Raw genomic sequence first — 15,099 nt, forward strand, 5'->3', positions numbered from 1 at the left:
AAATATGGTCGTGTGGAGCCTTTCGACATTTCGCTTATTTTTGAAACAATAAAGACCTGATTATCTGGATTAGCTTTTGTTTCCTCTTTTTTGTTTCTTCACTCTTGACTGTTGGTTTTACACGCATCTGTGAGGTTTGGAGTTTCTCCTTTTTTTTTCTTTTTTTTTTGTACCTGTTCCCCAAAATATACACATTTTTTCTGTTCTTTTTGTGTGGTTTCTTTTGTTGTGTCTAGATAAGCTGCAACTCCCATCCACCTCAGTTGCTGTTTCTCTTACATACAATAGTCATTTGCATAGCAAGCACTATAGTGAGGTTGTGAATGAAGGTTCACAGTACAGCTGTACCACTGGAGACGTCTGGTTTACCATCTTTTTAAAGGAATTCACTCGTGAGAGAGAGACCCAGCGTATGCAAATTTATTTCAATGCATATTCATTGTGGATATCCTGAAATTCCAAGGAGCCCAAGGGTTACCCAGGACTTGTTTCCTACAAAGTTTATCTCTTGCAAATATTGATTTCTAGCACACAGGTTAGGGAGAAATGGAGTTGTAGGTGTTTGTGAGCAATATGGATAGACTGTGTGAACTCATTGTATGAGTGTGGGGGTTGTAGCATTGTTCCCTTTAACCTGAGTGGGAGTCCTCCAACTGCATTGCTATCACTGGGGGGTGATGCTTCAAATTGTGTTTTCAATTGCTAAGGACATGCAGGTTCCCTTGAGTCCTGCAGAGCATGCCTGTCCCTCACTGTTGGAAATATGATAGTGAAACAGCACCCCCCCCCCCCCCCCACTGGCAGGACTGTAGGTGGCGGACTCCCTCTCAGCTTAGAAGGAACAGTGGTTGTGGGTTTGTGTGGAAGGGTGTGGATGTCTGATTATAGGACTGCATAGATATAGGGATAAGTATGGAGGGTTTCAGGTAAAGAAGTACTACTACTACTACTTCTACTTATCATTTCTATAGCGCTACTAGACATACGCAGCGCTGTACACTTGGAACATGAAGAGACAGGCAAACAAGATATAAGGGAACATTAAAGTGAGGATGATAAAATAAGGGTTCTGAACAAGTGAATAAGGGTTAGGAGTTAAAGGCAGTATCAAAAAGGTGGGCTTTTAGCTTAGATTTGAAGACGGCCAGAGATGGAGCTTGACGTACCGGCTCAGGAAGTCTATACCAGGCATATGGTGCAGCAAGATAAAAGGAACGGAGTCTGGAGTTAGCGACGGAGGAGAAGGGTGCAGATAAGAGAGATTTACCCAGTGAACGGAGTTCCCGAGGAGGAATGTAGGGAGAGATGAGAGTGGAGAGGTACTGAGGAGCTGCAGAGTGAATGCACTTATAAGTCAATAAGAGGAGTTTGAACTGTATGCGGGAATGGATTGGAAGCCAGTGAAGTGACTTGAGGAGAGGGCTAATATGAGCATAACGACACTGGCAGAATATTAGTCATGCAGCAGAATTTTGAACAGATTGAAGAGGAGAGAGATGGCTAAGAGGGAGACCTGTGAGAAGCAAGTTGCAATAGTCTAAGTATGTGGGGGGATTGGAGAGTGTGGCATTCAGATTTGGGAAGGTACGTATGGGTTGCAAATGCGTAATAGTGTGTGTGGAAGGTAGTATGGGATAGATGGATACAGGTGTATATGGATATGTGTGTCATGCATATTGGGCAGTGGGGTTTATGGGGAGTTTGTTTGAGGTGGGTGTGGCAGCATATTTGTGGGCATGTGTGGAGATGTAGGAATATTTGGGTGACCCTGTGTGTGTGTGGTGGTGGGGGGGGGGGGGGGTATATAGATCAATGCAGGCAGTGTGGGGATGAACTGTGTGTGACTTTGGAAGTGTGAATGAAAGCGTCTTTAAAAGTACTTTTTGGTGCCTTCCATCAATAGTTTATTCAGTTATTTTTCTGTCTGCTTTCCTCTGTGTTAATCTACTGAAAAGGTTAAGGGAGGCTTTTGGAATGGAGCAGTGACCAACATTTTGTAAACAGTTTCCCATAGAAAGCAATGGAATATTTTTGGAGGCTTGGTTCTCTGAAAATACTAAACCAGTGTTTCTGGTTTTCAGACTCATCCAAGATATTCACATTTTCTCTCTTCATTCCAAGTTTGATGAATTATTTCTGTTTTGGTTGTGGCACAGGTGGGAAGACCACCCCCTCATTCTATAATCTTGCACACAGTTTTACGTTTTGCTCATTTTGCCCATAAAATTATGTGCACTAGTTATGTTGAATACCTACAATTTATGTGCATAACTGTCAAATTAACAGCTAACTGGCACTAAAAACCCATTATTGATCATAACTGGTGTTAATTGGTGGTAATCTGCACTTATACACGTATTTGGTCATTTTATGATTGTTATGCTGTTAACAAAACTGTAAGTTTTATGTTAAACTGGACCTGCTGTGCACCGCTTTGGGTGAATCTCTTCATAAAGGCAGTTAATAAATTCCAATTAATGAATAAATTGTACTTTGTATTCTATAACCTTACCCCCAATAGTCAGTCAACAGCAGTCTGCGTTTTTTTAAATGCTTACCGCCACCGGCTGAATTAGCCCTCAATATTCAGTGCTGGGCCATGTCAGAGCACCAGCACTGAATATTTGGGGTTAAATGTGGGTGGGCAGGCTGACTGAGCTTATGCAGGCCTGGCTGATATTCAGTTGGGGCTGCATAAGACACTTATGCGAATCCCGGCTGAATATCAGGCCAGCACCCATATAACTTGAAGATTCTTTTTTAAACTGCAGGATCCCTCGCCCAGCCCCTTCACCTTCCTTCCCACCCTCCCCCCCAGCCAGCACTGTTTAATCCTTCCCCCTGCAACATCCCCCCCCAACCTCTAACTCCCTACCCAAGCACTGGTAGGTACGGTAGGCCCCCCCCCCCCCTACTTACCTACCAGCACTGGGGTTGGGGAGCAAAGTTGCAGGGGACTTACCTTGGTGTGGGCTGAGGGAAGGACAGGTAGGAAGGAAGGAAGGAGGGGGCTGGGGGGGGGGATCCTGCAGTTTAAAAAAAGAAACTTCAAGTTATGCAACGCTAAGAGGGGCATAATCGAACGGGGCGCCCAAGTTTTCCTGCACTGTAAGGTTTAAGGACATGTGCTCAGAACATAAAGACAAAGAGGGGCATAATTGAACGGGGATGACCATCTCTAAGGGCGCCCATCTCTAAGGACGTCCCGGCGAAGGGGCGGGGAAACCCATATTATCGAAGCAAGATGGGCGGCCATCTTTCGTTTCGATAATATGGTCGGGAACGCCCAAATCTCAACATTTAGGTCGACCTTAGAGATGGTTGTCCTTAGAGATGGTCGTCCCCGATTTTCGGCAATAATGGAAACCGAGGACGCCCATCTCAGAAACGACCAAATCCAAGCCATTTGGTCATGGGAGGAGCCAGCATTTGTAGTGCACTGGTCCATCTCACATGCCAGTACACCAACCGGGCACCCTAGGGGGCACTGCAGTGGACTTCAGAAAAAGCTCCCAGTTGCATAGCTCCCTTACCTTGTGTGCTGAGTCAACCAAAACCCACTCCCCACAACTGCACACCACTACCATAGCCCTTATGGGTGAAGGGGGGCACCTAGATGAGGGTACAGTTGGTTTGTGTTGGGTTTTGGAGGGCTCACATTTACCATCACAAGTGTAACAGGTGGGGGGGGGGGGGGGATGGGCCTGGGTCCGCCTGCCTGCACTGCAGTACCCACTAAAACTGCTCCAGGGACCTGCATACTGCTGTGATGGAGCCGGGTATGATATTTGAGGCTGGCATAGAGGCTGGAAAAAATATTTAATTTTTTTTTGTTTTTGTGGGAGGGGGTTAGTGACTACTGGGAGAGTAAGGGGAAGTCATCCCCAATTCCCTCCGGATGTCATTTAGGGCAAATTTTTGTGGCTTGGTCGTAAAAAAGAAAAGGACCAAGTAAAGTCACCCAAGTGTTCGTCAGGGACACCCTTCTTTTTTACATTATTGGCTGAGGACGCGCCCATGTGTTAAGCACGCCCCAGTCCCACCTTCGCTATGCTTCTGACATGCCCCCGGGAACTTTGGTCGTCTCCGCGATGGAAAGCAGTTTAGGACGCACAAAATCGGCTTTTGATTATGCTGATTTGGGCGACCCTGTGAGAAGGATGCCCATCTTTCGATTTGTGTCGAAAGATGGGCGCACTTCTCTTTCGAAAATAAGCCTGCTAGTGGCCTAATGTAGGATAGCTTTTGAGCTGTCCTAAACTAGGCTGCATAGTGAGCGGGTGCAGGCACTGAATATTGCTGGTCCCTGCATAGCACCGGACTCCTCCACAACACACCCCTGACCTGCCCGCTTTTTTGTAAGCGGTCAGAGGCGATTTTAGTGCCGCTGAATATCGGGATTTAAGGAGGCAGGAAACTCTCCTTCCCACTTAAATTGGCTTGAATATCAGCTCCTTCATGTGCAAATTTTATGCTAGCTGATATTCAGCCCGCGGGAGGCTGGTCGACTAAATCCCTTGATCGGTGCTGAGCCCAGATATTCAATGCTGGGCGATTTCCCGTGACCAGCATTGAATATATGGGGTTTTCTGGCTGGTTTAAACTTAACTGGCCAAGTCAATATTCAGCGTTGGCTGCCAAACTTAGCCGGCGAAGTGCTGAATATTTGTGGCTAGCTAATTATATCACATGATATACCTGGTTAGACACTAAGCGGTAATATTCAGCAGAGATAACCGGCTATCTTATACTGAATATTTGCAGTTAGCCGGTTAAGCACTATTTAACTGGCCAGGAGCCGTTACTGGCTGGTTAAATAGCACTGAATATCAGCCGGATAAGGTGTAACTGCAAGGGGGTGTGGATGAGGGAGGGGCATAATTGCCAATATAGAATTTGCACTTAGAATGCAGCATTCTGGCTCCTATTATTTGGTGATCTTTAGAGAATTTTCCCTTAGTGGGGTAATTTTATATAGTGTGTCATAAGTCAGGTGCCTAACTTTAGGCACAAAACCAGCAGTTACGTGCCAAAAACAGGAGTGAATGGCAGGTAGGCATGAAAGTGCACTGAGATTCTCTTCTATAACTGAGTGCTAAAGAGGGGCATTTTTGATATGACATCCAAAAATCAAGTAGTGAAAATGAGCATTTTCAAACCAGAAAAAGTCTATCTTTTTTCTTTGAAAATGACCATTTTCTAGATGTTTTTGTGCTTAGTACATCTATCTTTTTGGACCATTTAAAAAAAAAAAAAAATAGAGTCCAAGTGAAAAACACCCAAAATCAAGCCATTGGGACATAGAAGTAGCCAGCTTTCCTAGTAGGCTGTCCACACAGGAATCCCAGCAAGGCAGTGGGGTTCCCTAGGGAGCACTGCAGTGGACGTCACATAAAAGGTCCCAGGTACACATCACATCATAACCCCATTATATTGTATGGTAGCCCTCCAAAAACCCACTGTACCCATCTGTACACCACTACAATAGCCCTTTTGGCTGCAGGTGTCACCTATATGTGGGTACAGTAGGTTTTAGGAGCTGACACTTTCCACCACAAGTGTAATAGTTAGAGTGGATTATGGGCCTGGATCACTCACCTTCTCTACAGTGCACTGCACCAACCACTAGGCGACTCCAGGACCCTTCTTACTTCTCTAATAGGACTGGCCATAACATCTGAAGCTGTCATAGAGGCTGGTATATACTGTTTCATTTACTTCTTTGTGGGGTGGGAGGGGGTCAGTGACCACTGAAGAAGTAAGGGAGTGCCAATCCTTTATTCCTGCAGTGGTCATCTGGACATTTCGGGCACTTTTTTGTGGCTTATCTCTATATATAAAAGGCACCACTAACGTTCTAAATGAAGCCTCCAGCCGGAAGTGTGAAGGGGGAGAGATATCCAGTTTCCCCATGAGTGTCTGCCCCGCCCTCGCTCTCTCTGTAACACAAACAGTGAAGGAAAACACAGCAAAGCACGAAATCAAATCGCTCTCTCTGTAACAGTGAAGGACTCAGTGAATATCAGAGGGGGGAGGGGAGAGAGGGCAGAAGCCCTCACTATCTCTGTAACACAAGCACAGCACAGCAGGAAACTTAACACTGAAGGACTGGACTCCGAGAGGGGAAGGGAGAGAGGGCAGAGGGCAGGGACACACACACTCCCACATGCACACATGCACACAGAAGAAAACCTTGCTAGCCCCCGTTTCATTTGCATCAGAAACGGGGCTTTTTTACTAGTTTGTTAATAAAACATGTCTAGATCAAAACGTCCAACTTTTAGCCCTGGATGTTTTTGTTTTGTTCCATTATGGCAGAAAAGCGTCCAAGTATTTGGAACGCCCAGATCCTGCACTTAACATGCCCCTGACACGCCCCCTTGTGATTTGAATGCACTTCTGACAGACTTCATAGAAAAACGTTTAAAAATTGGATTTGAAAATACCAATTTGGTCATTTTTTTGAGAAAAATGTCAAAATGCAGATTTATGCCACTTTTTGGATGCTTTTCTCTTTTGAAAATTAACCTCTAAGTGTTCTCACACATAAATGCAAAGGGGGTGTTCACATGGAAGGGGTGAGGATGGGCCATGGGCATTCCCACTATCCTTGCAAGAGCTTTGTAGAATATCCACATTTATATATTCAACTTACACATTTAGGCCTGACCATTTATACCAGCCATAGACATGGCATAAGTGGTCATGCCTAAAGTTTGGCATGTTACAGTGGACTTACGCTAGTATTCTGGAACAGATTTGGGACGCAAATGTGCTGTTGTAGAATACTAACACCCAAAGTTTTGGCTTCTACGTTTTAGCGCCCTTTATTGAAATGACCCCTAGCTGTGTATTTCTCTCTGTTTTTTCTATTTTAATTTGAATTGTAAACTGTTTTGCTCATCTCGAACTATGGTACATTCAATTCTTAATGCAATATAATGTAATGTAATGATACACAGACACATTAATCCCTTTTATAAAATTCTTTCCAACTTTCTCTCTGTTGGAAAGCATAACGAGGATATGATTGCCAGTGGCAGAGCTCCAAGGGTAAAGTACAGTGTTGCCAGTGACTTGAGGCCACCTAAAGTTCCTTCTCTTCCGGAGCTGCTTTCCTAACTCTGGCTGACCAAGCTCCAACCACTTCCAGCCTATTGTTCGGCCTCCTTTTGGCTAAGATCCCAGTGCAGGGTCTGAGCTATGAGCTGGTCTCGTTTTGTTTGAGACTGAAAATCTGTGCAGTGTAGGGAGGTTAGTGCCCTGTCATCTGACCCCACTGGAGACAGGATGATGTCATGACCATTGCCAAAACAAGAATGATAAAACTGCCTGTTCAATGTAACAGGCTGCTTTTTTAAATCTCATGTTGATGGGTAGGAGCTAGGAAAGCCTACATTTACCCTGGCAATGCTCAGATGTTTTGTTTTGTTTAAACTTCTGTTTACTCTCCTCTTTCAGAGCCTCCTATATTGCTTTCTATATGGCTGTCATCAGGGAATCATACTTAGATTTTCTTCTTACTGCTTCTCATCTGGTTCTTGGCAGGAAGTCATCTTGTAGGACCTCCTTCTTAAGTCCTATCTATTCAGCTCTGATCAGGAAGTCATCACAGGACTTCCTTCTCATCTTGTCTGATTGTTACCAAGGAGACATCAGACACAAACTCTTTGCTATCTCTTATATCCCTGAGAGCACAAAATGTATTTTTCAGCCATATATTCCCATAGCAATGGGTACCTAGGCTGGTGCCCAGAATCTCCTGAGCAGTGCCTGAAGTCTGCTGCCTGCTGCTGTCTAAACCTGAGTGAGCTCTAATAGGGCCTTGGAGGCAGAAGTAATAATGCTACACACTGGCTATTCTCTGACTTTCTGTACCAGCAGAGCTTACAGTGCAGGCCACCAAGACTCAGAACATGCGCACTGCTGACGGCCACTGCCTCCCTTTTCCCTCTGCTCATGTTGTGCTTCCAAGTTTGAAACATCTTGGGTCCTGGTGTGCCGCAGCAAACTCACAGGGGTACCGAGGCAAATCCCGAACTCCCACCGCCACTCGAACCACTGTGGCTCCCTCATTATGTCTCTTTTTCTCTTCCCTTCCCTGTGCCCCATGAGTTCTGCATCTCTCCTCCCGTCTGCCGCCTCTTCTCTGTAGCCCCAAGCCCCTGTACCTCTCTGGTAGCAGCGGTTGAGACAGTTTTCCACCAACGTCGGAGCTGCCCTCTTCTCTGGCGCGTCCTGCCTACTTTGATGCAACTTCCTGTTATCCACGGAGGAGGGACGCGCCTGAGAAGAGTTCCCGATGCTGACGGAAAACTTTCTTAATTATTGCCACTGCTGGAGAGGTACAGGGGGCTGGGGCTACGGAGGAGAGTTGGCGAGAGGGAGAGATGCAGGGCTCACTAGGAGTGGGAAAAAGAGACTTGATTGGAGGAGGAAGCAGTGCCATAGTCAGACCTGACATTTTGGGTGGGCCCAGAGCTAATATGGGTGGGCACTATGTATATAGGAATGAGTAGTATTTCTTGGGATAATACTAAATAATAACCTCCCTCTAGCCCAGCATCAGCCCTGCCCGTCCCTCCACTCTCCATCTCTCCCTCTAGTCCGGCATCAGCCCTTCCTTACCTCCACATCCTTCCCTCTAGCCCGGGATCAGCTCTGCCCAATCCTAACCCCCACATCCCTCCTTTTAGCATGGCATCAGCCTTGCCCTTCACAATCCCCATCCCCACCCAGGTGCCCAACAAAAGGGTTTTTTTTTTTTTGCCTGAGCACTGCAGATCCCACCCCCACCCAGAAGCCCACTACCATTTTATAATATATATAATTTTACCTGGGCACTGCAGAGAATGTTTCCTGCCCCCGAAGTCATCCGGGCAGAGCCTCTGGGCCCCCTAGAGTCTCTTGGCCCTCGATCACTGCCCAGTTGTCTGAATGGTCAGTCCGCCCCTGGCTTAGCTGTAGATTACCATAGGTTAAACGTACATTACATATTCTGGACAAGGCAGAGAGGAGTTGTGCAGGGGTGTTAAGTCCCGTGGAAAACACAGCCACAGGTTGTACTAAAACATATGCTGATGAGCTGAGTTAGGTATTCCATTCAATGCGGAGAGTATGCCGCTCACGTTTGCCACGGGCACGACATGAGACTTTTCTGCTAGAGTCCAGGGTGGCATAGAAGGTTTTGTTGAGAGGATTTCTTGTCACTCTTTCAAATTCAACTGCCGGTTTTGTCATGTTTTGCAAGCGAGAGGAAACCCCTGTGAGGTTTAATCATGCTGTCCGCGCTGCTGTTGCACCTCACAGTCTCCCACCCCCGCGGCGGCGCTTACACTTCGCTATAGCACTGCCTGACATCAACTCTACAGATGCAGCACCAACAGACGTCCTGCTCCGGGGCCTTCCCTCTGCCGCGCTGATGTAACTTCCTGTTTACAGAGGCGGGATGCAGAAGGCCCCGGAGCAGGATGTCCGTCGGTGCCGCATCTGTTGATTTGCTGTCAGGCAGCGCCATAGCAAAGTGTAAGCGCCGCCGCGGGGGTGGGAGACTGTGAGGTGCAACAGCAGCACCAACAGCATTAAATGAAGCTCTGCGGGCTGCGGCAGGGGTGGGAGAGGGTAGACACGGACTCTGCTTCTGGGTGGGTGGGCCTGAGTCTACTCTGGGTGGGCCTGGGCCCATCCAGGCCCACCCAAAGCTACGCTCCTGGGAAGAAGGTTGAAGGGGAGAGAAGTCAGACTGTTTAGGGGATAGGCAGGCCTGGAAGAGACGTGGCATTCAAGTGGGGTAGGATGGGCAGGGTAGGATAGTACGGGAAGAAGGGAAAAAAGAAGGGAGAAGCTGAATATGGGGAAAGACAAGGACAAAGAAAAGATGCTGGGTAGGGAGGAACACTGGGACATGAAAAGGGGAAGATGGAGACACAGGGGGGCAGAGGAGGCTCCCAGGGCTGCTCCAGGTGAAGGTGAGCAGTGGAAAAAATGTGTGTGTGGGGGGGGGGGGGGGGGGAGAGGCAGTAGAATGTGTGGGGGGTGGAGATTTATGTGGCTGGGGGAGGGGGCTGCCACAAAAAACTGTTTGGACACTATGGGTGCTGTGAACCAAAAACGTTTGGGAACCTCTGACCTATTTATTTATTTATTTGTAGCATTTCTACCCCTCTCTTTCCCGCTCGATAGCAGGTTCAGTGTGGCTTACAAGGTATGGTACAAAGTAACACAGAGTTAATACAAAGTATGGAACAAAGTATCAGAGATGACATAGTTATATATGTAACCCCGCCCCTCTCCTGAGTGAACTCCCAACATCTAAATAACTTTCTAAAATTCTTTTCTTAAACAGTCAGGGCCGAGTACCATAAATGCCTGACTCAGGAGAAAGGGAAGGATACAAAAAAAACTCAATAAAAATTTAATACAGAAATTTTTATTTAAGACAATCAACAATCCCTACAATTAAACCCCTATGCATACCCCATACATCCTGTTATAGAATATTAAATTATAGAACATTACGATGTGATACAAACTTAATAATCATGTTTCTTTTTTTTTCCAGATTTCTTTTTACTAGACGGATAACCCACCTGCAACAGAAACTTTACTCCAGTATCAGATACGTACTTTCTTGGTTTAAAACTTAGTAATAAAACCTCTTTCTTATTAAGATAAAACAGAGTGCAAGTTACTAGCACCAAACTTCCTTTGGTTTAATCAATCTTGAATCCCACTCCTTCTCTTTTTGGTGGACTGTTGTAACCAGATTGTAGAGATGTTTTCTATGTATATTATATTCTTTAGTGTATTTGTGTTTATATCTGGTGTATCTTTTCAAAGATGTATTCTTTGTATTATCACTAAAATAATAAATAAATAAATTAAAAAAAAAGATAAAACAGAGTGCTTTTCTTTTCCAAAGAATTTGATTCTTTGTGCCCAATTTTTATTTTTCAGGTTCCAGTATGCGGAGCTACAGACGTCCCTTCCTCGCTGGATCTCTGGTAGGTATTGTTATTTTTGTTTATTTATTTATTTGGAACACCCACTTAGCTCAGTCTTTTTGCCTTCGGACAAAAATTCCCTTTCTTGCGTGGGGGCCAGTGTCTCCGCAGCGATAGATGCACTTCAACGCCGCTCTCGTCTTCCTTCAGCCACTGTGCAGGGGCTCCATCTTCTAGTAGATGTGCTGACCTCAGATGGAACAGGAATCCGCACCTACTATCCTAATCTTTAAACATCAATAAAAGAAACCCTAAACCCTAACTAGTACAGAATATTATGTAACTCTTCTTAGAATGTCTAAATCACTTCCCTATCTAGCTTACCCTTTAAAATAAACATATAATTATTGAACCCTATTCTAAACCCTCCCAAATCTTTATCAATTAAACTTAAAGAAATGTGTGTAACTCTCAGTTTCCTAAATACACTGAGAACTAAATTCACAATAACCTGTGTAGGTTATTTACATTAACCCTATTATTAATAAGGTTCCAAGGTTTCCTTTCTAGCCAGCTCAGAGTTCCTGCTTGTTATATCAAATATTAAACACTGAAGAACACCACGGCCAGCAGTTTCTTTTAAACTACTATAAAGTGTCCTTCTATTAATCAGGTAACCCCTTGCTTATAAATTCTACAGTTTTTTTTTAATTAATCAAGCTTTTAGGATAATTCAGTCACAGCTGATCAGCAGCTGACACTCTCTCCTAACAAAGCCACAACACGCGGAAGGCTTTTAAGACCAATTAATAGACACAAATTACATTTCCCACACACACTTTCATCCTTAACACACTTAAAATCCGTTTTAACACAGATTTCAAACCACCACTGTTCTCAGACCTTTAATACACGTCTGAACAGTGTCCAACTCACCTCCCAACTGCCCAACCGTCAAGCTTAGAACCCCCTCACTAGCTCGAGCTTCCAGCACGAGCTTAACATTCCACGCTCCCCTAACACATAAACAGAACATTTTAAAATCACAGTGTTCACTTTACACATATAACTATACACAGCATGTTCAAATAACATAAATTTTGTACCTTTTTTTAATTCCTGGAGCTTGAAAAACCTTCTTTTTACTCCCAGCACGAGCCTCCCAGCTGCTCCATCCACGAGACAGCCTCTGGCTCGTGCCATTAGTTGAACCTTCTCCTCACGCGCTCCCTTCTTTTATCCAGCGCATGCAGCACTTACCCCACCGCGAACCACTTAAATAATAAAATAAAAACTTTGGGAGAGTGCACCGGAGCACTCTCCCTAAACTCCTCCGGTCCCGCTCCATTTTTTTTCTTCAGAACTGGCTCTCCCGCTTAATAGAGCCGGTTCCCTTTAAAACTAAAGACCTCCTGGGTCCTGCGTCGGATGTGCGCGTCTGACGTCATGACGCGACGTCAGCCACCGACACAGAGCCAATCAGCACTCAGGCTCCCTCAGGCCTCCCTTTCTTCGCCTTCGCTTCGCCCCTAAACGGCACCTAGCGTCTCTTCCGCGCCTCCCAGCGCTGCAGCCCATCCCAACGACATGCAAAAATCAGCGATGCTGGTATTCTTCCCAGCTACAATCTCTGCAGCGCCGGAACGGCTGGTACCAGCGCTGCAGATGCATCCGGAGAATCACCGGCTGTCCCGCCCCGCTCCAGCACACAGAAACGGCTCCAAATCACGCCGCAACTTCCGTGGCTGAAGCAGACACAGCCCACAAAAACATCTCCAGGTAAAAAAAACAAATTCTTTAACCCTCTGGGTTACATTCGCCCTAGCCCAGTTAAAAAAAATGTATGCAATAAACATTTTTTTTTAATTTACCTATTTCATAACATCCTAAGTTAGTATCATAACATTCCCCCTTTTACACCCAACTTTTATGTTATTTGAACTCTACTGTACTACATGATAAAATGCTCTTGCAAGAATTTAGAAACTTTTCCCTTTGTGGTTCTCTCAGATATTCGTTTACCCAGCTCCACCCCGGTAACAGAATCACAGACTTTGTTTTGTTCCAACTCATAAGGAGCCCGATTAGTAATGATAAGCCAAGATGTCTCAGGCTGTTCCATCTTGGTCTTATCCAGCTCCTTAGACAATTGTTCACTCTCTAAGGATTCAACATCCTCTGGCATTGTCATATCAATAGTTGAACAAGGGATACTTTCATCAACAACCCAATCAATTCGTTTTAATTGATTTCTATGTAATATCTTCTCCTTCCCACAACATGTCTGAACTCTATATACGTTACTGCCCACTCTCAATCTTTCCACCACTTTATATGGTTCCTTCTCCCAAATATTTTGTAGCTTATGGCGTCCCCTGAAATTTTGCTTTCTGATTAGAACCCACGCACCAGGTTCCAGTATCTGTCCGCAGGCATGCTGATCGTATGCTCTTTTTACTTTCAAACCGCTTTGCTCTGAAAACTCTTTAGCCAGGTCACGAGCAACTTGTAATTTCCCCTCATGTTCTCGGAGCCACTCATCTGTAGACAGCACATCCCTTTCATGTTCTAATGTTCAATCTTTATAGGGCAGCAACGTCTGCTGTCCCAGAAACAAATAGGCAGGAGTGAATCCAGTTGATCCATGTATGGTGCTATTGTAAATTTGACATACTTCCGGAAGAAACTCAGACCATCTTCTTTTCTTTTCCTCATTCAGCGTTCTCAAAAGATGATGTAATGTGCGATTGAACCGTTCACATCGGCTGTTTCCTTGCGGGTGATACGGTGTTGTTCTTGATTTCTTAATTTGGTACCTCTGGCAAAGTTCTTTGACAACGGCCGACTCAAATGTCTTCCCTTGGTCTGAATGGATTCGCTCTGGACAACCATATACCATCATCCACTTTTCTAATAACACTTTTGCCGTAGTTTTAGCTGTCTGATTTCTGGTGACCACAGCAATGGTAAAACGTGTGAACATGTCCGTAATTACTAACACGTTCTCGTACCCTCGTGCATCTTTCTCTAGCACTGTGTAATCTAGTGCTACTACTTCTTGAGGCCTGCTGACAGTGAATGGTTTCATTGGTGCTCTCTCTCTGGGTACGGATTCTTTTGCCCAAACACAATTTTTGCATCTCAGGAGCCAGTCCTTAACATCGTTCTCTAGACGTATCCAAAAGTATTTCCTCCTTAAATGTTTACAGGTGATTTCAGCCGCAAAGTGACCCCTTTTATCATGATACAGCTCCAAAATTTCAATTTTTTTAGAATTGGGTACCACCATCTGGATTATCTCACTACCGTCTCTAGGGTCTTCCGCAACCTGACAGAGTACCCCATTTTTAAGAATCAGTCTTTGTCTTTGCTTCCATAGGTGTTTTGCCTCCGCGGACCACTCTACACAATTCACAGGCTCAGTTGTTTCCATCGCCACCATAATTGGTCTTAAATTTTGATCGCTCCGCTGCAAATGCGCTATTTCACTTTCCTCTCCATCTGTATCATTCAAATATTCATCCGTATTCTGAACTCTCACAGTTGCTTTTTGTCTACTCACTCCAGGCCTCAGACAGGTAAGTAACTTTACACTGGATAAAGTGAAGAAATCTTTTTCCTCAGCCAAACTCTCTTCACTTTCACTCTCCTCATTAGACAAACGGGACAGTGCATCCGCCACATGATTAAACCTTCCTGTTTTGTAAACTACATCAAAGTTTAATTCTGCCAGCTGCGCCAACCAACGTTGCTCTGTCGCCGGAATGTTCGCTGTCTCTAGATACTTCAAGGGATTGTGGTCAGTCCTCACTATGAATTTCTTGTATAACAAATATTCGCGGAACTTCTCCGTGGCGGCCCATTTCAAAGCTGACAGCTCTAATTTGAAAGCGCTATATCTATTGTCATTTCTCTCTGCGTGCCGTAAACCTCGGCTGGCATACGCGATAATTTTCTCTTCACCATCCTGTACCTGACTCAAGATTGCTCCCAAACCCTTGTTGCTAGCATCTGTGGTTAAGATAAAAGGCAGCTCAAACCTTGGAAAACTTAAGATTGGAGCTGACATTAATTTTGATTTAGCGTTTCAAACGCTCCTTGACACTCGTCTGTCCACTTAAATGGAACTTCCCTCACGTTCTTTTTAGGTCTTCCC

Source organism: Microcaecilia unicolor, chromosome 3 (genome assembly GCF_901765095.1).
Source record: "Microcaecilia unicolor chromosome 3, aMicUni1.1, whole genome shotgun sequence".
Lineage (NCBI taxonomy): Eukaryota > Metazoa > Chordata > Amphibia > Gymnophiona > Siphonopidae > Microcaecilia > Microcaecilia unicolor.